The sequence below is a fragment of the Hyperolius riggenbachi genome, chromosome 3 (genome assembly GCF_040937935.1).
Source record: "Hyperolius riggenbachi isolate aHypRig1 chromosome 3, aHypRig1.pri, whole genome shotgun sequence".
Classification (NCBI taxonomy): domain Eukaryota; kingdom Metazoa; phylum Chordata; class Amphibia; order Anura; family Hyperoliidae; genus Hyperolius; species Hyperolius riggenbachi.
Genome location: NC_090648.1, coordinates 366,338,613 through 366,360,852, shown reverse-complemented (window position 1 = coordinate 366,360,852; position 22,240 = coordinate 366,338,613).

Here is a 22,240-nt window from a genome sequence, read left to right as displayed (position 1 = left end):
CCTGTGTGGGAATCTGCATGTCTGCTCCCATTGGATGACCTCAGTATAAAGATCTGCTTCCTGCAGGGTTTCCTTGGGTTTTCATAGCTTCAGTTTAAGCCCTTCTTGCTGTCGCTTCAGCCCCCGATCGTGTTTCTTGTTCTAAAGATACTTTGCTGGTTTTGCATCATATATTGGTTCATTGCCAATATATATGCATACCAGCACGTTTATTATTTTCCTTGTATTCGTGTTACGTTGATACATCAGTGTCGCTGATATATACGTACACGAACTGTTTATTTCCTGTGTTCAGTTAGTCAGTTTTCCAGCACGTTTTGGTAGTTTGCGCGTACCGTGAGCACCCGTGCTGAGCTAGTTATCCTGTTCCTGGTCCTGTTTGTGGATTGCGTTCATCTCTGCGAAGAGATAACGAATCCTTCTGAATCCTGTTCTGTTACTGTTTGTGGATTGCGTTCATCTCTGCGAAGAGATAGCGAATCCTTCTGAGTCCTGTTCCCTGTATTACTCCAGTCCTAGTCAGCGTTCCTGCTTATGTCATATATCGGTTCATTGCCGATATATACATATGTTAGTCAGACGTTACAAATAGTTTCATTGATAGCTGTAATTGTAATACGCTAGGAAAACATACTTATTGTATATTTATCTGTGTTACGTTCATCTATCTCGATCCTGCTATTTCCTGACTATCCTGTCCTGTCTTTGTGAGGCACGCCATCGCCGCAACGCATTGGCTGCCTCATTCCAGTCTGTCTGGTTTTGGACGCTTGCTGTCGCTAAGTAGCCGCTAGCTAGCAAGCGTTCATTCTGTCTACCTGTCCTGATCTCCTCAGTTCTGGTTTATGCGCTCAGCGCTACTTTGCGCTGAGACGTTATAACGAAAGCATTGTTTGTGGCTGTCAGATCTGCACCGGCTCTGTGCACCACAATCTCCTATTGGAGTCAGTCCTCCCCTCCACTATACTAGGGATAGCCTGTTTCTTTGTGCTAGTGTGTGTACCTCCTCCACGTCAGCTCATGCGTTGCATGCTGACTGTGGAGAATACACCACCAAGCCTTACATTATGAAAACCCAAGGAAACCCTGCAGGAAGCAGATCTTTATACTGAGGTCATCCAATGGGAGCAGACATGCAGATTCCCACACAGGTGAATGATAATCAGTCACAAGCTGACAGCAGGGAAAGACAGACAAAGCTATGCAGCTTGCATGGAAATAGATCAGAACTGCCTGAGCTGCAGCACTACTACTTCCAGCAACAGCTGCTGCAGCAGCGATCATCACAGTAACCCTGAAACAGAAAATGAGTTTTTCTCTGAATGTGCCAGGTTCCTGGCCAATCCCGATCTCCAAGCGACTCCTGTTTCAACCTGGGCACTCAAGCTAGTTTATATTTTGTTTAAAGGGCAATTGCTTCAGTGGGCATGTGATGTTCTCAATCATTCCGATTTGAATGAGAGACCGCTGGAATTTCTAGCGTTTGTGATCCATAACTGGTTGCGCATAGATCCATTGCCTTTTCCTCTAAATGAACTCCTGGCAGCAGGCCAATCAGCTGCTCCTTCAATTGTTTGCAAAAATGATCAGCAAGCAGAGAGTGTTCCTGATAATTTTCCTGCAGCCTTGAATAAATCACCAAAAACAGCAGGGAAAACAGCAGGGTCTAAGGCAAAACGCAAACGTTCTAAGAAACGTGTCCGATCTGCAGAGTCGTTATCCTTAGAGACTGAGACCTATAATGAGATTCTGCCATTAACAGATAATGAAATGCAATTGTCTTTCAGGGGAGTTAAATTGACTTATGAGACTACTAATGAACTTTCCTCCCTGGCTAGGGAAAATAAAGATTTTTGTTTAAAAGAATTATCTGAGTATGATTATGAGGAGATATTACAGAGTATTGAACAAATCAACTTATTTGTGAAGCAAGGAAAGTTTGCATACACTACAGTTCAACACTTGCTACAGGTATTAGAGATTCTTAAGAATAAGGAATCTGCCAATCACCTGCTAATTAACCCAATATATGTCCCTGCCACAATCATATCTGCAAACTGTGATCTGCCTGTTAAGTATGCTTGGAATCCTCCATTTGAGAAAGGAGAGATGGAAGCTCTGGTCAATGAATGGAAGAATGATTCAAGTTCATTTTGTCAATTTTACAGTGCAAAAAGTGAATTAGTATTGAATGCATGCATTAAGTCTGCCTATAACCTAATAAAAACTGGTGTGTGTGGGTATGACTTTGTGGCTCCATTGATCGATGTGTGGAAAATGATTTTGGATGATTTTTATGCGATTCAATCAGTTGATACCAGGGAAGACACACTGTCAATTGGAGACTGTCCCACTTCTCCAGTTACTGAGTCCCTGCCATGTCTTGTGAATGTTCCTGTAACTCCACCCTGTACCATGGATAACTCAGTGTTACTTCCCAGTAAAACAGAAGCCACTGATACTTTCTTAACTTTGCCCTGCACAAATTTCTCAGCAGAGAATCCAGAGGTCCTGCTGACTTCTGAGTCCAGCCTAGCCAGTACTCATGAGTCTTTGTTCAGTGAAACAGACACCAGAAAAATCTTGCCTGTCTCTGCAAACACTTCTGCAGAAATTACCCGTGTTAATAAAGTTCAACTCCTGTCTGATCCAGCAGATGCCAATAGATGCACTACATCAGTTTCCGAGTCCCAGCAATCCTGTCCAGAAACCTCAGAACCCCAGCATCTGAATTTTCCAATTTTACAATTGAATGGTGATTCAGATGCGCAAACATTGTGTCTTGATTTTCCTGTTTCTACACCTCGCTCTAGGTTCGTGAATAGCTCAGAGCATCTGCTCTGTGAACCTGAAATCGCAGAATTATTACCTTGTTCAGAAAATGTTCCAATAAATTTGCCCTGTACCATGAATTGTGCAGTAGATCTCTCCAATGAAACTCAGGTCACAGAATCATTATGCTGTCCAGCAGGTGCTTCCATGGTTTTGCCCTGCAATATGGACTGTTCAGTGATCCTGTCCAGTGAAGCTGTGGTCGCAGAGTCTTATGCTTCACCCAGTACTTTGGATATTTCAAACCCTCTAGCAGAAGGGTCTGAGGCACTGCTTACCTCAGTTGGTGTTGCAGTAATATTCACTTGTCTAGCAGCTGTTTTGGAATTACAGTCTGCTCTAATAAAACTTGGTGAATTTCTGCCCAGCAAAGCAGAAGCCATTGAAATATTGTCCTCGTCAGCAATTGTGTTAGATACCTTGTCCTGTACACAGTCTGATTTAACCAATGTTGAGTCCCTCTCCAGTGTTGTAACAGCCGAGGAACTCCAGCCCTGTCCTCTGAATGTTTCAGAAGTCTTGCCCTGTAACATGGATAATTCTGATTCTCTGGTCAAAATAATAGAAATCTCAGAATTTCAGTCCGGTCTGATGAGTGTTCCTGAAACCCAGCCCTGTATCCTGAAAGATTCTGGTTCTCTGGCCGCTGTGGCAGAGGTTCCAGAGTCCCCTTCCTGTCCAGGGAATTCCTCAGTTTTGCCTAGTCCAGTGGGGGCTGCTGCAATACTGACTTGTTCTGCAGCGCCTCATGAGCTCCAATCCAGTGTATTAAATGAGTCTCTGTCCAGTCCAGAGGTAGTTGTGGAGTCCCTATCTGGTTCAGTGCATACATCAGAAGATTTGTCCTGTCTTGTTAGTGCCCCTGAATCTGATTTGTTACTGACTTTGCTGGAATCAGCGACATCTAAGTCTGATCCAGCATTCTCGTGTAAAAGTCCAGTAGTTGCGAAGTTTAGTCATGATGATTTTTTTTTGGCCAGTCCTGGTTTTGGTCCTGTCTTGGCTGACCCAGAGGCTCACAGTTCCTTGACATGCCCAGAGGTTTCTCTTGTGCCGGTGTGCCCAGATGTTCTTTGTGTGCCAGAATGCCCAAGTGTGTCTAAGGTGTTAGCGTGCTCTGATGCTTCCTTAGTGGGAACACATTCTGATGTTGCCAGTCTGCCTGCATGCCCAGAGATGGTTCTGGTCCCTGAAAGCCCTGATATTGATGTTTGTCCTTGTGGCCCTGACTCGGGAATTGCCCTAGGTTCCATAGGGGTTCTTGATAGTTCTCCATGTGAGCCTAAGGGGCATTCTGACCTATGGGGATCTCTTTGGAGCTTCAAGGTGTTCTGGGAGGTCTCTGAGAAAACTTGTCCTGGTGCCTTGGACTGGTTCAACAGTGGGTTTTGTGTTGGTAAAGACAGTACCGGTGGGCATTGCAAAGGCTTTGGCGTTTCTGAACGGTTCCTGGAAGGCGGTGGGTATCGCTCAGGGAATTTCGGAGGGCTTTCTTCTGGAAATCATGGTTCTGATGGGTGTCACATTGGGGCTTGTAGTACTGATGGGCATGGTTCTGTAGGTTCTGGTTCTGATGGGTCCAGTCTTGTGGGGACTGATTCTGGAATTCGGTCTTGCCGGGCTGTCCCGGTCATCATGACTTCTCAGTCGGACTGTTTTGTTGGGAATTTCAGTTTTGAAAAGCGTCTGGAATCCGCTTTTAAGGGTGGGGGTACTGTGATGATCGCTGCTGCAGCAGCTGTTGCTAGAAGTAGTAGTGCTGCAGCTCAGGCAGTTCTGATCTATTTCCATGCAAGCTGCATAGCTTTGTCTGTCTTTCCCTGCTGTCAGCTTGTGACTGATTATCATTCACCTGTGTGGGAATCTGCATGTCTGCTCCCATTGGATGACCTCAGTATAAAGATCTGCTTCCTGCAGGGTTTCCTTGGGTTTTCATAGCTTCAGTTTAAGCCCGTCTTGCTGTCGCTTCAGCCCCCGATCGTGTTTCTTGTTCTAAAGATACTTTGCTGGTTTTGCATCATATATTGGTTCATTGCCAATATATATGCATACCAGCACGTTTATTATTTTCCTTGTATTCGTGTTACGTTGATACATCAGTGTCGCTGATATATACGTACACGAACTGTTTATTTCCTGTGTTCAGTTAGTCAGTTTTCCAGCACGTTTTGGTAGTTTGCGCGTACCGTGAGCACCCGTGCTGAGCTAGTTATCCTGTTCCTGGTCCTGTTTGTGGATTGCGTTCATCTCTGCGAAGAGATAATGAATCCTTCTGAATCCTGTTCTGTTACTGTTTGTGGATTGCGTTCATCTCTGCGAAGAGATAGCGAATCCTTCTGAGTCCTGTTCCCTGTATTACTCCAGTCCTAGTCAGCGTTCCTGCTTATGTCATATATCGGTTCATTGCCGATATATACATATGTTAGTCAGACGTTACAAATAGTTTCATTGATAGCTGTAATTGTAATACGCTAGGAAAACATACTTATTGTATATTTATCTGTGTTACGTTCATCTATCTCGATCCTGCTATTTCCTGACTATCCTGTCCTGTCTTTGTGAGGCACGCCATCGCCGCAACGCATTGGCTGCCTCATTCCAGTCTGTCTGGTTTTGGACGCTTGCTGTCGCTAAGTAGCCGCTAGCTAGCAAGCGTTCATTCTGTCTACCTGTCCTGATCTCCTCAGTTCTGGTTTATGCGCTCAGCGCTACTTTGCGCTGAGACGTTATAACGAAAGCATTGTTTGTGGCTGTCAGATCTGCACCGGCTCTGTGCGCCACAATCTCCTATTGGAGTCAGTCCTCCCCTCCACTATACTAGGGATAGCCTGTTTCTTTGTGCTAGTGTGTGTACCTCCTCCACGTCAGCTCATGCGTTGCATGCTGACTGTGGAGAATACACCACCAAGCCTTACATAATGATTGCTGATTGGCTTACATGGATAACTGTACATTGCGTATTATGCTTGTTAAATAAACCAGATAATGTTCCCAAGATTTTTTTTTATTTATTGTAGCAGTGGACTGTAACTATGCTGCCCCATGAATTAGACAGGAAAGAATGTTGTTTGTTTATTTTTAGAACGCTGAGCACCTGATTATTAAACTTGTCAATGTCAAACGATCAAAGTGTCCTTTAAGAGCCAATGTAAGCATGAATACATATCCTGTTTATGCCCTGAGAAAATTCATTTGTACATGGCATGGCATGCCACTATGGCTTGTGTGACTTGTAGCTGTGCTGTTCAGTCACATGTCTGCATGCTGACATTCCATATGTCTGATCTGGGATGTCTGAATTCTTTTATTCCTCTTGGCATTACCAACCTTCCTTCTGAGGCTCTTCCCTGGCAGTGTGCCATTATGAACTCCACCCGCATTCATAGCCAGAATAAATAAAACTGCAACTCACTTAACTGGTTCCTGTCCATAATGCTCTAGAGAATTTACAGATTCTCTTTGTAGCTTCATCAAGAGACAATACAAAATATATATATTTTTTTCATACACAGCACCAGGGCTGTTTGTAGCCATATTTGTGCCCTAGGTGAAATTCAACTCAAAGGCCCTTATTCAATTCACCTCTTCTCCTAAGTTTACTCCTTGGTGGTATTTTCACCCCTGATCAATAAAATTATTTTAAAGCCACCAGCAAGCAAGAAAACACTCATAATAATCTTAACAATACTTTTTCGCTTTCTTTTTTGATTCTTTTAAGTCCTGAAAAGTTATTTTAAGCAGAAGATGAAAGAATATATCCTAGGAGAAAACGTAGGAGAAAAATTTATATTTTCTTGTGAGTTTTCTCTCACGAGATACTTTTTTGTCTAATCTAAATCTTTTTTCAGCATTTTGCTATTAGAAATGGTACTAAAAAGTAGGTAAAAAGGTAATCTCACGCCCTTGAGTATTTTCTTGCTTGCTGGCAGCTTTAAAAGTATTTTATTGTTAGAGTTTCAGACAAGTCTCTTTGGAGAAAACTCAGTAGAAATGTAAATAGGATATGGGCTAATTGGTGTAAACTTCTGCATAGTATTATTCAACCAGTAAACTATAGTTATGTAAGCTTAAAATAAGTTGTATGCAAACTGAAGGTATCCTACGGGATTCTATACAAAATTATATAGCACAGAATAATAAAATTTAAGTTCAACAACATGGGTTTAGTAAAGACAGGCCTTGTGGAAATATAAAGAGACACTCAAGAGCCCACTCTAGTGTAGGGATTTCAGACCAAGAGTAATGTTAAGAAAAGTATCTGGAGTATACCCACAAGAGTGGGTTACAAATGACTAACCACTTTTCAGGCAGTAAGGAAACTCAGACCCATCCCCTGATGGGATTAAGATGTCACTCGCTGTAGAAGTAGAAAAAATGGGTCCACCAATGGTGGACTCAAGGTAAACTAATGAACAGAGGCGCCAATCAGATTAAAATATGTTAAAAACAGGGAGAATAGAAATACTTACCTTCCCATAGAAGAGTCAGCAAAATACGGTTATTTTTTATAAATCACATTTTATTAATATTTTTGTTAAATAAAAAAAAATGTACAACATACATTTGCACAAGATATCCATTTGAGTAATTACAATTCATATAACCCACATTAGTGAAGGCGTCAAGTATTTCTCCATATTATCCTCTTTTAAGGGACGCCTGGTCTCCATATCAAGTCATAATTATACCCCTCAATTGCATTCTTGTAATCTTAAGTAAGTATCTCCTATAAACCCAGCCCCAAGTCAAGAGAGACACACAGAACTGCAGGTAGGGAAAAAGAAAAAGAGAGAAGAAAAGAGAGAGAGAAAAACAAACAAAAACAAACACCTCCTCTTACTTGTACCTGTGCACACACAAGTACACCCATATACATGTACAGATGCAAACACAGTCGAACAGCTAGAACGTTAGGGCAAAGTGCCATATAATCCATCTCGAGTTCCCCATTATATACATACATGTACACCCCCAGATGCCTGTTACAAGTCCCCCAACCTACTGTAATGATCTGCTCAGCTGCCTGTGCAGGCAGGCAGCTTTTTGACCATTGTTTAGGTTTGCAAGCTGCAGGACTCTGGGAAGAAGAGCTTCTGTCAGTTTTGCAGCTTGTGCTTGCTGAGGAATTTGCATACGTTGTCATGCAAATTGCCTGGCCACATTCATTGGAGGTGTGTACTATAAGTACTATGTGTTTCCCACAATGCTGGGCTGGTCATAAGGATTTAGTCCTGTGTAACACGCCTGGAGGAGTGTCAGCCTTACTCTTTGTTTGAAGATCACCTTAGAGTAATTCCAGGAAAACTGCACTAGGCAGGTTTCCTTAGTGCAGTTAGGATTGCTAATCTGTTTGTTTGTTCTGTTGCTAGTATTGTCCTGTCCCAGCGGTGGTCGACAGGAAATGGTTCTGATCTCTGTTCTTGGAGTATAGCTGGTGCATCGGTTGCTACCAGCTATCTCTTCTGATCTGTCTCACTTGGATCGCGCTGGCATCTTGCGCTAGCGCTGTGGATCCTTCTGTTCTGTCTCCTTGGATCGCGCTAGCCATTTTCCACTAGTGCTGTGGATCCTTCTGTTCTGCTACTCTGTACCTGGATCGCGCTAGTCACTTTCACTAGTGCTGTGGATCCTTCTGTTCTGCTACTCTGTCTGCCTGGATCGCTCTCGCCTAGCGCTAGTGCTGTGGATCCTTCTGTTCTGTTTTCCTGGATCGCGCTAGCCACTTTCGCTAGTGCTGTGGATCCTATCTCTTGCTTGTCCCTGTTTTCGTGTGTCTGTCTTGTCTGTTACGAACGCTTGCTGGAGGCTCGGTGAAGTAACTGTTAAGCAAGCGCTCGCGTCCTCTGTTACATGTTTGTCTGTCGATGGTTAGTTAGGCGTGCTTGTCTCTATTGTGCTTATCACGTGGAGACCGTGCACGAACGCGTGCACTGTTGCGAATGAGTGCGGTGTTCGCGTTCAGTTAGCGTTTGTTATTTTCCTTGTTATTCTCATTGTATTATTTGCTGTGCCTTTGCTAACCTTGCATTCTGTTCTGATCTGCCTTGTGTCACGTCTGGCGATCGCACCTCTCGGGATCGCGTTCCTATTTCATATCTGCTGTTGTGTGTGCACTGTCGCGGGGTGGCGACTAGGTTGGCGCACACACATACAACCTGTCCCTTTGCTCGTTCTCATTCGCAATCGCCTCTCTTGCGATTGCGTTCTGCGCTTCGTACAATTCCTGTCTGGCATTTGTGGAGGTACAGAGGATTGGTTCCTCTGCACTCCCCAGCGCCATCTGCCGACAGAAATTTCCCTCTACGGGTGCGTAGCACCTTTTGCTGGGTGCCTGCAATTATACGCTTGTGGAGGATTTCCGCCCGTATCAGCGCACGCGTTGTGCGCTGATCACGGAGAAAGTTCCACAATCGTTACAGTATGACCAGCCCAACCCAAAACCCCAGTGTAGACGGAATTTCTGATTTGTACGATTTTGTCGAGTTTGGGTCCTGTGTCTTTAAGAGCTTTAAAAGGCTAAACTAAGAGACCAAAGCGGAATTTCTTTCTGAATGTGTGAGGTTTTGTCTGAATCCCACCTTTCAGATTACTGATTAGTCTACGTCGGCTCTTCAGTTTGCCTATGTGCTCTTAAAAGACGATTTGTTCACCTGGGCATATGATGTGCTAAAAAATAATTCTTGGAATGGTAATCTGTATCAGTTGCTTGCAGTGATATTCTCTCACTGGTTTAAACTGCCTGGCTTACCACCTGCTCTGATTGAATGTGTAGCTGCTGATAAGTCAGCTGATCTTTCCCTTCCATGCAAAACTTTTCAGTATGACAATCAGTTCAATGTGTCTGTTGCCACTTCAGGTTTTAAACAGCAGACATGCAAAGTGGCTAAAAAGAGAAAAACTAAAAAACTCAAGCATTGGAATAAAACACTCCCTATTGATGTTTATAAGGATGTTGTTCCGTCTCCGGCTTTTTTGCCCCAATCCAAAGCTTATGTGGATCCTGCTATAGGTAGGATCGCACACTATATTAAAGCAGTTAAAAAATCTGTTCTTGTTCCTGATCTCCACCCATATGGAGATTTTCTGGATACTGGCCTGTTTGAATCCCCATTTGCTTCCTGGGATGTTGGGGCCTTGCTGGAGGAATTCGATTTTGATTGGAAAGCCTTTTGCGATTTTTACATCGCAAAAAGCAAAAATGTCTTGAATGCTTGTCTCAATTCTATGTACCTTCTGATTGATTCCGATGAATGTGACAAGGATGATGTGGATCTGGTGATCTATATATGGCAAACCATTTTGGATGAGTTGCACACACAGCAACCGATTGATTCCAATAAAAAGACATCGTTCTCGGATGATTGTTCCTGCCTTTCTGGGGTAAAGCATGTGAGTCTTGACTTTGTGCAATCTGAAATGAATGAGTGTGCCGCTGTGGTTGATTCCTGTGCGAATTCTGAAGGATTCGCTCCTGACAGTGTGCAGTTTGAATCTGTGCGATCTGATGCCTGTTTCTCGGATGTTCCTGCAGATTGTGATCGGCATGAGTTTGCCGGTTTCCTCAAGGATGTGTGGGATACTTTTTCATTTAGAAACAGATCTTTGAGATCTTCCATCTGTGACCCTGCTATGGGGAAAGTTTCTCGACTATGCAGCGTCAAAAGTAAAATTAATATGCCTAATAAAGTTTATCCTGTTGATGTCGCTATTTCTTCTACAGATGAGTCTCTGTCTCACCCTGTTCACACCTGTAAGGACCCGTTGCCTGGTGACAGTTGCTCCAGTGTTTCGGTCCTAGATGCCTTGCAGTCTGCTCCGCAGATCGCGATGGTTTGCGCTATGGAAGCGTCAGCTTCACAACCTAAAGTGAATTTTGATTCGCAGGTTTTGCGTTCTGGTTCCTCTGATTCAACATTGTTAGCCGAATCTAAGAGTGAGACAGCGCTTCGGTTTTGCGAATCTGATGCTGAACCTTCTTTGCCTTATTCAGAGACGCTTTCTCTGAACCTGCCCTGTACCATGAATGAAAACATGTTTTCCTTTCACACTGACGTTTGTGAGCCCCTTTCTTGCTCTGAGGGAAGTGCTAATTTTGCACCCTGTACTCTGGATGAGTCAATGTGGCCTTGCTTAGAATCCCCTGCAGTGTCCCTAGAGGCTCGTCTAGGTATTGCCACTATACTCACCTGTTTTTCTGAAGTTTTGGAGTTACAAGCTAGTTTGACTGCCACACAGAATTCTGGGTACAGTGAGAATGTAGTTACGGAGTCAGTGTGTGTTTCAGTAAATATTCCTGTACATCCCGCTGATTATGATGAAGTTCAGTCTCAGGTTATGGTGGAACCATTCCTGGGACATCTGCCCTGCCTGCAGGAGGTATTTAATGTTCAGCCCTGTAACATGGATAGTTCAGAATCCTTCTTAGAAAACCTTGAAAATGACGTTCCTGAGGTCTTGTTTGATGTCTCCGAGTTCCTCCCAAAGGGTGCAGAACTTGTAGGAGATGTCTCCTGCCCCCCAAGTCCTTCTGAGGTGTTGCCCTCTTCCGTAGGCATTGCTGCCTTGCTGGCTACCTTTTCAGCTCTGGTGGAGCTTCAGTCATGGGTAGTCAATGATAAATTTCTGTCAGATACCATTACAGTCATTGAGATCTCGGAGACCGAGTCTTCTTTTGAAATACCAGTACCTGTGACCTCTACTTGTGATGATTTTCTGCCCGGTCCTGGTTTTGGTCTGGTCGTGCCGGACTCTGAGGTTGGCAGTTCCCTGACGTGTCCTGAGGTTTCTCCTGTGCTGGTGTACCTCAGTGTGCTCTGTGACCCAGAAAGCCCAAGTGTGCCTCGGTTACCAGTGTACTCAGATGCTTCTTCGGTGGAGACATGTTCTGATTTAGCCTGCCTGCTTGCATGCCCAGAAGTGGTCCCTGAAAGTCCTGATCTTGATGGGTGTCCTGCTAATTCTGAATCTGGAACTGTCATAGGTTCCATGGGGGTGCTTGGTAGCTCTCCATGTGAGCCTGGTGAGCGTTCTGGCTTCTTGGACAGGGATGCTCGGGTAGTACTTTTTACTACCCACCCGAATCCGGATCCGGGTACCCAGTTATCCGAATCCGATTCGGATATCCGAATTTGAAAAATTTTCTACCCGAACAGAATTCTGGTATCCGACTCTATTATCTATACTATCCGGCCGGATTCGGATACCCGAACCGAAAAATTCAAAGCCTAAAAATCTCAATCTCTCTCAATCTCTCTCTCCTCCATCCATCCTCTTATATCATCCTGTAGGAAATTGCAGTTTTTCAAAACAGCTTACATACCATAGCTGGGATTAGAACCCAAGACTCAGTGTGTAGTAGGTATCTAAATTTAAAAGAGTGGAGGGCGCTACTGTAGGTTGGTATCAGAGATTCCTATTTCACCCGCTGCTAACTGGTCACGTGTGGGGTCCCACTGACCCACACGAAGCAAGAAACACCAATATAAAACAATAGACTAGTTGCGCTGGGTATAACTAATCAGTATTTTGGATCCTCAATAATTTTAGATGCCTATTCATAGACTTGGTACTTAAAAGTATAAGGTTTTATTTTTATAAAACATGTATCAAACAATTGTATTCATAAAATATACACATAAAATTGTATTACATCAGACAATATCGGTACCCATCTAATCAATAAGATTGCTTTAACATAAAACATTCATCCATTCAAACACACTCAGACCTTCCAATGTGTAAAAAAAAGAAGAGGATGTGTGAAATGGATAGGTATGGGGTTATTTGGGATAAGTACGCCAAGAGGGGGAGGGGTTTTGGCGCATACAACTTCTTGAGTACTAATATATTGTGCAATAGATATGGATGGTGACCACTGACTATATGATGGAAATTCAGTAGATTGGGGAGTATCAGTATCCGTTGCACAATGTTCCTCTTCGATGATTTTACCGTTCCCCTTGTAATTAGTCCTATTGGGTAGTAGAGGTGCTGATTCACTAGTCAGCACCGTGGCATACTGTTTTTTCCCCGTACTAGCGCTGTCCAATAGGTATTTCAGGAGCGGTAATCCGTTTAGATGTAGTTTTATATATACTCACGCTCCCCTTTGCGATGCCTCTAGATATAAGTCCAGTTCACGCGTTGGAGCTACGGCCGGCTGCTCTACAACTTGTGACAGTTCGCGTCTCCCGTGTAATCCTCTGCCTCTGTAGCGGTGAGGCGTAGTGGCAGTTCCGGGAGGCGGCTAGTTCAGTTCCGGTGACGTCACCTGTTGCCTGCGTCTCCTATTGCAAGGTTGCGTGGTTAACACTATACAGCTGCATAGTGTTAACCACGCAACCTTGCAATAGGAGACGCAGGCAACAGGTGGGAACGGTAAAATCATCGAAGAGGAACATTGTGCAACGGATACTGATACTGATTGATTAGATGGGTACCGATATTGTCTGATGTAATACAATTTTATGTGTATATTTTATGAATACAATTGTTTGATACATGTTTTATAAAAATAAAACCTTATACTTTTAAGTACCAAGTCTATGAATAGGCATCTAAAATTATTGAGGATCCAAAATACTGATTAGTTATACCCAGCGCAACTAGTCTATTGTTTTATATTGGTGTAGTAGGTATCTGCCTTACCCACTAGACCATCAGCCACACTACATGCTAAAGCTGGCCTAGCATAATTGTACCATACTACCATTATGATCAATTCAATAAAAAAAGTAGCATGATTAAGGATTTGTACTTTTTGAAAAGCCAGCTCACATACCATAGCTGGGATTAGAACCCAGGACTCAGTGTGTAGTAGGTATTTGTCTTACCCACTAGACCATCAGCCACACTACATGCTAAAACTGGTTAATGATTTTTTGAAGGCCAGTCACTTTTTAACCAGTGTTTTAGCCACTACAATGAGAACACAGCAAAACAGACTTCTCTCAAAAGGGAAAGGGTTCACCAAACGTTACCTCCAGTCACAGACTTTGAAGATTTTTGTGACCTGGCTGAAATACAGTACTGTATTAGAATCTTTTTATTGAAGTTTTTATTGGAAATACATTTAGGAAATACATAGGTGTGACCTCTACAACAACACTGGTTAAAAAGTGACTGGCCTTCAAAAAATCATTAACCAGCTTTAGCATGTAGTGTGGCTGATGGTCTAGTGGGTAAGACAGATACCTTATACACACTGAGTCCTGGGTTCTAATCCTAGCTATGGTATGTGAGCTGGCTTTTCAAAAAGTACCAATCTTTAATCATGCTACGTTTTCTATTGAATTGATCATAATGGTAGTATGGTACAATGATGCTAGGCCAGCTTTAGCATGTAGTGTGGCTGATGGTCTAGTGGGTAAGACAAATACCTACTACACACTGAGTCCAGGGTTCTAATCCTAGCTATGGTATGTGAGCTGGCTTTTCAAAAAGTACAAATCTTTAATCATGCTACTTTTTCTACTGAATTGATCATAATGGTAGTATGGTACAATGATGCTAGGCCAGCTTTAGCATGTAGTGTGGCTGATGGTCTAGTGGGTAAGACAAATACCTACTACACACTGAGTCCTGGGTTCTAATCCTAGCTATGGTATGTGAGCTGGCTTTTCAAAAAGTACAAATCTTTAATCATGCTACTTTTTCTATTGAATTGATCATAATGGTAGTATGGTACAATGATGCTAGGCCAGCTTTAGCATGTAGTGTGGCTGATGGTCTAGCGGGTAAGACAAATACCTACTACACACCGAGTCCTGGGTTCTAATCCCAGCTATGGTATGTAAGCTGTTTTGAAAAACTGCAATTTCCTACAGGATGATATAAGAGGATGGATGGATGGGAGGAGAGATTGAGATTTTTTTTTAAATCTGTGATTTGGGTAGTCTGGGTAATTCAAATATCCACGGGTATCCGGATCGGTGGTGGAACTATCTGCAGATAGTTATCCGGATATCTGCAGAACTATCTGGAATCCGGATCCGACCCGGATAATAGAAAAAGGTCGGATATCCGGATTAATTCGGGTACCCGAGATCCGAATGAGCATCCCTGTTCTTGGAATCTCTGCGGAGCTTCAAGGCGTTCTGAAAGATTCCGAGAGAAGTTTTGCTTGGTACCCTGAATACGATCAATAGCGGCTTTTGTTTTGAAAGAGACACTTCGAACAGGTTTTGTGGCAGATTTGGTATTTTCGGACGCTCCTTGGAAGGTGGTGGGTATTGTCTGGAGGGTGTCGGTGGCTTCTTCTCTGGTATCCATAGTCCTGATGGGTGTTACGCTGAGACTTGTAGCGCTGATGGGCATGTTTCGGTGGCTTCTGTTTCCGATGAGGTCGGTTTCGAGTGGACTGACTCTGGAATTAGACCTTGTCGGGCTGTCCCGACCTTCATGAGTCTTCGGTTGGAGTCTTTTGCTAATAGCAGTTTTGAGGGTCGTCTGGAATTCGACCCTGGAGGGGGAGGTACTGTAATGATCTGCTCAGCTGCCTGTCCAGGCAGGCAGCTTTTTGACCATTGTTTAGGTTTGCATGCTGCAGGACTCTGGAAAGAAGAGCTTCTGTCAGTTTTGCTGCTTGTGCTTGCTGAGGAATTTGCAAACGTTGTCATGCAAATTGCCTGGCCACATTAATTGGAGGCGTGTACTATAAGTATTATGTGTTTCCCACAATGCTGGGCTGGTCATAAGGATTTAGTCCTGTGTAACACGCCTGGAGGAGTGTCAGCCTTACTCTCTGTTTGAAGATCAGCTTAGAGTAATTCCAGGAAAACTGCACTAGGCAGGTTTCCTTAGTGCAGTTAGGATTGCTAATCTGTTTGTTTGTTCTGTTGCTAGTATTGTCCTGTCCCAGCGGTGGTCGACAGGAAATGGTTCTGATCTCTGTTCTTGGAGTATAGCTGGTGCAGCGGTCCTCTGTTACATGTTTGTCTGTCGATGGTTAGTTAGGCATGCTTGTCTCTATTGTGCTTATCACGTGGAGACCGCGCACGAACGCGTGCACTGTTGCGAATGAGTGTGGTGTTCGCGTTCAGTTAGCGTTTGTTATTTTCCTTGTTATTCTCATTGTATTATTTGCTGTGCCTTTGCTAACCTTGCATTCTGTTCTGATCTGCCTTGTGTCACGTCTGGCGATCGCACCTCTCGCGATCGCGTTCCTATTTCATATCTGCTGTTGTGTGTGCACTGTCGCGGGGTGGCGACTAGGTTGGCGCACACACATACAACCTGTCCCTTTGCTCGTTCTCATTCGCAATCGCCTCTCTTGCGATTGCGTTCTGCGCTTCGTACAATTCCTGTCTGGCATTTGTGGAGGTACAGAGGATTGGTTCCTCTGCACTCCCCAGCGCCATCTGCCGACAGGAATTTCCCTCTACGGGTGCGTAGCACCTTTTGCTGGGTGCCTGCAAATATACGCTTGTGGAGGATTTCCGCCGTGTCAGCGCACGCGTTGTGCGCTGATCACGGAGAAAGTTCCACAATCGTTACACCTACCCACAAAGTCTTTCTCTATAATCAAGCCAGAATGACCACCGTTCGGAAAACATGTCTCCCCTATTTGGTGCTGATAGTACCAATTCCTCCATTCTCATAGTATGATTCATTGCGTCTGTGTCACACGGCTGTCCCCAGTACAGTGATGCTGTAGATCGCAGCGCTGTACATGGAATTCAGATGTGGAGGAGGACTTGGGAAATGCCAAGCGGCAACAGCTAAAGCTGAAGGAGTGGAAGGTCTCCCCAAGAAAGGTTGGAAAAACCAGGGCTTCTTTTGCTTGGATAAAGATGATTGTGAACAGGCCCGATTAACATGGTCAAGAGGACATGGAGGCTGATTCACAAAGATTTTCTGTTGAATCATCTTATCTTAAATAATTATGAGAGTACCCTGACTTTGTTTTTTAATGAAATGTTTTTAATGCTTCAATCACCGCACTATCCTCCCCCCGCCAGCGCAATCCCCCCCCCCCCCCCCCCCCGCTCTGCTCATCCATAATGCAAAGCTCGAGAATGGGCTGAGAGGAAGTGTCAGTACTTCCTCTTCTCTTCCCGTCATCAGTAACGCCCCCTGCACTTGCTGCTATTAGTTCCTATGTGCACAGTGCACTAGGGAGCTGCGCTGTGTGCAGTCTTGAGGTAATTTAGCTCAATTTACGGTAGCTCTCCTTAGATGATTAAACTCCTGATTAATCTCTCCTTAACTGACTTGACCCATGGTTTATCTCTCCTAATTTGACTTAATTTATGATTTACCTCTCCTTGGGCCTGATTCACAAAGCGGTGCAAACTTTTCCGCAGACTTTTGCGCGCGCAAAGTGCCGCGATTCACGCGATCGCGGACTTTTGCGAGTGCAATTTGCCGCGGAAAGTTTGCACCGCTTTGTGAATCAGGCCCCTTGTCTGTTTATCTCATAAATTATCTCTCCTTATTTGTTTATCTCATGCATTAGCTTTTCTTACAGTTAAAGTGGACCTGGACTCTTGCACAGGACAGAAGGAAAGCAAAGAGAAATGCACTCTGTATGTATTTAGAGAGTTTAGCATGTTTATTGACCCCTCCTTTATGTCTAATCACAAGTTGTAATTTGATCCCTTCCTGTTTTACGTGACTGCCACAGCAGAGATGGCAGATAAGATAATTTGAAAGCACAGGCTGTTAACAATATGTCTGCTTCCATGAATCAGGAAGTAGAAACAATGCAGATTTATTTTAGGATTTGTATCAGCTGTAACAAAGCAATGCTTTTTGTTTAAAGGTTATTACACTTCTGCATATCATTTAGAGCAGAGAGGACTTTCTGAGTTCAGGTCCACTTTAAAGCGTACCTGAACTCCGAACTTCCTCTCTGCTCTAAAAGATAAGGAACAGCAACGTAACCTTTAAAGAAAAACATTTATTTGTTACATCTGATAGAAATCCTTCAATATAGCTAAAATGTGTCTACTTCCTGCTTTCATGGAACCAGACATAGGATCAACATCCTGTGTTTACAGGTTAGCTGCTCTGCTGAGATTTCGGTTGGAATCTTGTCTTGCGATTAGTCACTGATGAGGTGGAATTAAATACACCAAACTCTCTAAATAAAAACAGGGTATATTCCCTCCGTTTTCCTTCTGTCCTGTGCAGTAGTTAATTTCCACCTTAACTTGAAAAATTGGTAAGTTTTGCGAATCAATCCCATGATCTGCATATGGTGGAAAAAAGTTTTCGTCATCTGTTTAGAAATGAGTTCTTTACAGTGCTTAAAGCGGTATTGTCACCATGAAAGTCAAATTTCAACAGCAACTGGTCTGAGTGTATTAAGTGATAAAGATGCTAATCCTGCATTTAAAACTTGCTAAACTTTTTCTGCTGTTATGATTTGGAGTTATCACATACTTAAAGAGGAACTCCAGTGAAAATAATGTAATAAAAAAGTGCTTCATTTTTACAATAGTTATGTATAAATGATTTAGTCAGTGTTTGCCCAATTGTAAAATCTTTTAAATCCCTGATTTACATTCTGACATTTATTACATGGTGGGATTTTTACTGTTAGCAGGTGATGTAGCTGCTGCATGTTTTTTTGGCAGTTGTAAACAGCAGTAAACAGCTATTTCCCACAATGCAGCAAGGTTCACAGACAGGAAACTGCCAGGAGTTTCTTGAGGGAGGGTTTCACCACAATATCAGTCATACAGCGCTCCCTGATGTTCTGTTTGTGAAAAGGAATAGATTTCTCATGTAAAAGGGGGTATCAGCTACTGATTGGGATAAAGTTCAATTCTTGGTCTGAGTTTCTCTTTAACTACTCTAAGACCGCTCAACGCCAATGGGCGTGGCCATGGCTACAGCCCCAGGACTGCCTAACGCCATTTGGCATCAGGTCCTGGAGCCGGCTACTGAAGGAGATTGCGTGCAGGATGCGCACATCTCCTTCTCGGGGGGCGGAGCTCCGCCCCCTCTTCAGTCTCCAAGCGGCCATTGCCGCTCGGGAGACTGTTAGATGGCGTGATCGCCATCTATTTACATAGTACAGAGCTGCAATCAGCAGCAGCGCTGTACTGGGGACAGCCGTATGACACGGCTGTCCCCCTGGGACACAGAAGAGCAATCGGCAGTGATAGGCTGAAGCCTATCACAGCCAATCGCTGTGATAGGCTGGCTGGGGGAAGGAGGGAGGCTGGCTGGGGGAGGCAGGAGAAACTTTTTCTTCACCAGAAAATGACAACATAAATATTTATTTTAAAAATAATAAACAACTGGGGGGCGATCAGACCCCACCAACAGAGAGCTCTGTTGGTGGGGGGAAAGGGGTGGGAATCACTCGTGTGTGGAGTTCTGCGGCCCTGCAGCTTGGCCTTAAAGCTGCAGTGGCCCTTTTAGTAAAAATAGCCTGATCTTTAGGGGGGTTAGCACTGTGGTCCTGAAGTGGTTAAGGAGAACTGGCGCTTTAGTAGTCAGTGCCAAACAGCTGAATGCTGGGGGTTCTTTTTATCTATAATATATTCCTCCTCTTCCATTTATTTCCCTGCCTAGCCTATCTGAAACATGATCCCCTGCTCACTTGTGTTTACAAGCAAGGCTGAGGTGACGCGCGATTGGAGTTGAAAAGAAAAAAAAGACAGTGCAGTTCCTAGTATACACCTCAGTGGGAGTGTCTGAAGACTCTGGGAGGAGGGCAGCTAATGAATACACAATGAGCAAGAGAAGGGAGGGCGGTAAACAAGAGTCAGGGAGGATATGATGTCGGCATTAGCTTGGCAAGATGGCCACTGCCTAGAATAGGATTTTCTGCTTTTCCTTTATACAATTCACAGGAATCATTACGTGGATAGCACAATATATCTGTTATTTGTAGAACTAGTATTTATCTACTTATATATGTGTTTTTTTTATTTCTAGGTTAGCATGGGTGTCGCCAGTTCTTGAAAATGTGGACCTTCTTATTACAGTAGTGATAATTATGGAAAATTCTATGCCTGCATTTAGGGCCCATTTCCACTTGCGTGAAAACCGGGCCGAATCCGCACAGTTTTCCTGCAGGCAAATTGCGCGGGGAAACTCTGCCTAAGAGAACAATGGCACCACTGGCCGAATCACTTGCGTAGCGATTCGGCTGGCATTTCCATCCGAATCTGTGTGAATCCCATAGCTGTGCATGGCACGGCTCATGGGATTCGCCAGCGTAACCACAGATCCAGAAGTGCCACCACGCATCTCACAGACGCATGCGGCTGCAGTGGAAATGGGCCCTTAAAGTATACCTGAAATAAAGAAAAAAGTATACAGGGGCTTCCTCCAGCCCGCTTCAGGCTGATCGGTCCCTTGCCTTCCTCCTCCGGCCCCTGGATCTACTGCTACCGATCCTGGTAATTCGACCAGTCGGTAGAAGTGCAGTTCAGCCGCCTGCGCTCCCTGTCATGCTCCCGCACCCTGGAGTAGTACTGCACAGGCACACTACACAACCCCGCACATTAGCGCATGCAAGCTCACAATTCCCCGACAATGCCTGAATTTTGCTATGCTTTGGACATTAGCCTTTATGGGGAATTTAATGCACAAATCTGTAATTTACCTCCCAAGTCCATCATTTACCTCACCAGGTCATTATTTTAAGTTTCCCATGCATTAAGCACCCTTGATTTGTCATTTGAATAATTATTTGACTAAACATATTATAAATATAATATAAATATTTTTCTTTAACCTCTTTGCATCCAGACCTTGTTTTCCCCTTATGGATCAGAGCGGTTTTGAAGTTTTAGCTATGTCCCTATTTAATCGGCCATAACTTTATCCTCACTCATGACACCTAAATGATCTAGATATCGTTTTTTTCAGGACAAATTAGACTTTCATTGGGGGGTATTTTGTCCCATAAAAAATGTTGTTTTCTATGCATTTTAATGGGAAAAAGAGGGGAAAAAAAGAAAAAATGCAGTATTTTTCAGTTTTACCAATTCTCGTTTAAAAATAACAAGTGCTACTGTATATAAAAACATGCCACCAGTATTAGCGCCCCCCCCCCCCGGTAGATAGCCAGATGTGTCCCCAGTATCAACCCCCCAGTCTAGCCAGATGTGTCCCCCAATATCTGCCCCCCTAGTATAGTCAGATGTGTCCCCTGGTATTAGGCTCTCCTAGTATAGATAGCCAGATGTGCCCCTGGAATTAGCTCCTCCCAGTATATAGCCAGATGTGCCCCTGGTATTAGGTCAGCCCCCGCCCATGTATATATAGCCAGATGTGACCCTGCTATTAGCCCCCCTCCCCCAAAGCATAGCTAGCCAGATGTGCCCCTTGCGTTAGCTCATCTCACAGTTTAAGCTGGAGAGAGCTAACTTTTCTGGTCCCCCTGGTGTATGGCTAGCCATATGTGCCCCCATAGTTAGGTGTGCCCCCCCCCAGGACTATACATTAGAAGCCCCACAATATTAGGCAGCCTCCCCCTCTCCCCTATTAGGCAGCCTCCCCCTCCGTGCAGAGATATGTAAAAAAAAAAGAAAAAAAAAGCATGTCCAGCAAATCTGGCTCACCTTTCCTTTATCCAGCGATGATCCTGCAGCGGCAATTGGATAAAGGGACTTATTTCCCCTTAGACCAATTAGTAATGCAGCTTAAAGTGCCAGGAGCGCGCCCGATCGTGCACAGGGATGCCACCAGCACAAAACGTATATCTATGTGGTTGTGGCTTGGATGAGCCCACAGATGAAGTACATATACTGTACTGGTGGAATAAGTGGTTAAAGTGACACCCATGCTAACCTAGAAATAAAAACCACATATATAAGTAGATAAATAATAGTTCTACTTACATAACAGATGTATTGGACTGTCCAGGTTATGATTCCTGTGAATTTTATAAAGGAAAAGCGGAGAATCCTATCCTAGACAGTTTCCATCTTGGTTACCTTTGAATGAAACTAATCCTGACATAATTTTTTCCCTCGCTCTTTTTTTTCACCTCTTGCTCATTGTGTATTCGTTACCCGCCCTCCTCCCAGAGTCTTCAGAAACTCCCACTGAGGTCTATACTAATGTCCTATGTCATTAGAAGGAGGGGGAAATTAATGAAAGAGGAGAAATATATTATAGATAAAAGACCCCCCAGCATGCAACTGTTTTGCCAGCCTATGGCAATTAAAGGGCAAGTGCTCCTAAGATATGTGATAACTCCAAACCATATCAGCAGAAAAAGTTTTGAATGCAGGATTAGCATCTTTATCACTTAATACACTCAGACCAGTTGCTGTTGAAATTTGATTTTTATGGTAACAATCCTGCTTTAATGCCTAGTACACACCATTCAATTTTATGTAAGGTTTTCTGTAATGCTGGGATTACACCATACGTTTTTTTATAAGAATCGTTGCGATAGATGCCTTCGATGATAAAATTCCTAAATGTCCGATGTTCTGCT